The sequence below is a fragment of the Schistocerca nitens genome, chromosome 3, assembly GCF_023898315.1.
Source record: "Schistocerca nitens isolate TAMUIC-IGC-003100 chromosome 3, iqSchNite1.1, whole genome shotgun sequence".
In the NCBI taxonomy this organism is placed as follows: Eukaryota; Metazoa; Arthropoda; class Insecta; order Orthoptera; family Acrididae; genus Schistocerca; species Schistocerca nitens.
In genome coordinates, this window is record NC_064616.1 from 284568508 (window position 1) to 284571079 (window position 2572).

The following is a 2572-nucleotide window of genomic DNA, read 5'->3' on the forward strand; positions in this document are numbered from 1 at the left end:
CGTATGTCGCATTTTCATGTGTCGCCGCAGGACAGACCTTTTGCCATTACTAGCATGGCATTTGATGAGTATTAACATCAAATTTTGGCGAGCATTCACTTTGAACATTTACATCGATAACGATTATTCAACATTTTTTTATCTAGGGATAAGCTCTTATAGTACAGTAGCTGATATGGGTAATGATTTGTCTCGAATTTTACGCTATATCGTTTTCAGAATAAAGTGAAAATTGTTATAGTAAACTGCATTTTTTACGAATCCTAGACATCATCCTAAATCCTCAGAGTAATGAACTTCAATAATCAATAACTCTAATTCTCTATCAGAGTGGGCACAGTGAACTCTAATTACAGGCCTCACATTTCTGCTAATCACTTTCTGGTTGCCAACATTGTGGTTAGAGATCCTGTGTTGAGAACGGCAATACAAACAATAGAAACAGTTCTTAAATTTTCCACCCGCCGCCCCACAAGTCTATTTTTTTCAAAGCTTGCAGGGTTACAACTAGGCCTTCACAAGTAATGGACCATACAACTGCACCAACTTCATGTAATTTTAGGATGCTTCTATGGATTAATTCAGCTAAAAGTTCAGCTTGAATACTATTTACAAAAAAATATTCAACTAGACATTTAAATTTCTTCCTGTAGGAAACAATTTGGAATGCTAATGCTTCTCTAGCTATTTCATTCGAATCTACTGGCTTAATGCCACCAAAATTTACACAACCACTGATAACTTTTCTACTATAGTCCCATAACAATTGTTTATGAATCATCATACTGTCAAAAATTAAAGCACATTCTTTTAAGCACGATTTTTTCTCTACATTTTCTTTTAAGAAACTGAACATTTCACTGATGAAACCAGGCTCACAGTTGACAGATGGGAGCCAAGATCTGATGCAGTTTGGATGGGACAAACTAAATAATGATCTAGTATATCTATATGCTTTAGGTGAATAAATATGTAGTGTCAGAGTGAACTGTTTTAAAATATCTGAGTATCTTCTAGCTTATTTGTCACACAAGGAGTTCTTCAGTTCATTAACGATGAAGTGCAAAGGAAAACCACTAAAATTAAATTTTCAGTAATTCTCTACATCACTGTTCAGGTGTCTTTTTGAAGTTCATTGATCAGCTGTGCCATTGTCGAAATGTTTTTGTTTCATAAGCCTACAGCCATTTGCAATCGTCTCATCTTCTTTCTTACATTTGTTTTTGTTGATGAAGGGAGGTTTGCCTGAATTTTCAGCAATTGCTTCAGGAGACTTTTCCATTTGTACACCTGCATGATTTACATCCTGCAAGAAAGGTGATCATTGTAATTTCGCATACATCACAACAGTTCAGAATTATAAAACCTTCATAAGCAAGCTTAAAACAATCATTATACATATAGGCCCATTGACGTTTATTTTGTTTAGGCCTACACAATTGTAAGTCAAAGCTTGTAATCTATTCCACTTACTTGAGTACCAGCAGGTTCTTTACGAACCAACTGTCACCTTGCAGTAATCTTTTTCTGCATATGTTTCGGAAAATCAAAGACAGATGGGACGGCATCTTCTTTTAACGGTCTTAATGATGCTCCTGGCCTCACTTTCGGTAAAGTGTCTGCTGCATATAGTACTGTACACAGTAGGTGACCACTTGACTCTACGATTGCTTGCACCCATAATTTCAGAATTTCCGGACGAGAAAATGGAAACCTGCATAAGCAAGAGGCAAATACAGAACTGAATCCGAGAAATATTGTCTGTAGTAGTGCAATTTATACATGAAATACAGTGTGGCAGAAACACTAGTTCTAAACAAAGGTATAACTTACCTATGATACTGAACTCCACTGCTCTTCCTCTGGAATTCTTTACAACCATAAGCTACACAATATTTCACTATTACAGCTTCACAAACTTAATAAATCGCTCACAAATGAATGATTATCAAATAACAGAAAGCACAAAACAACACGACCTATACGTATGGAGTTGCCAACCTAACAAAAATTGCTTGTCACGATTTCCAAGGGTCCAAAGCACAGCAGTAGTGCATCCTGTTTTTATTGAGATCACTGGGTTGGTGTATCAGTTCGTAGCGTTTTTGTTTTGCATATTGGTATTCCGGTTGTTATAGGTTTATTTATCGATTGTCATTTTTTATTTGTTGTTCGCTGTTGCTATTGAGTTCAGATATTGTCATTTTGTCATTTGGAGATAGTCAGTGGAGCTGTGGACGCTAGAAAATGGAGAGTCCGACCTATTCTTCTATTTGAGTTGAGTCGAGGGGTGACAGCAGTGGAGGCAGCCAGAAACATATACGCCATGTATGGGAGTAATGCCATTGGGCAGAGCATGGCAAGAAAATGGTTTTCTCGTTTTAAAGAGGATAGTTTTGACATTAGTGACTCTTCAGTTCAGGAAGACCTTAGGTGTTCGCTAAAGATCGTTTAAACCCATTAATCCACAATGATCCACGTCAGTGTATTCGAGGACTAGCAAATACGATGAACTGTGATCATTCCACGATCGTGCTACACTTGCATTCAATCGGAAAGTTTATAAATCGGT

The 2572-nt window shown here is 36.9% G+C and overlaps 1 long non-coding RNA gene across 1 annotated transcript; it reads right to left on the reverse strand.

Annotated features, from left to right (window-relative positions):
• Positions 1 to 1123: 1123 nt before the first annotated feature.
• On the reverse strand, positions 1124 to 1954 carry LOC126249743 (uncharacterized). Its single transcript, XR_007545651.1, has 3 exons — positions 1834 to 1954; positions 1474 to 1714; positions 1124 to 1306 (listed from the first exon to the last, which is right to left on the reverse strand). It is a non-coding gene; the product is annotated as an uncharacterized LOC126249743 (long non-coding RNA).
• Positions 1955 to 2572: the final 618 nt, after the last annotated feature.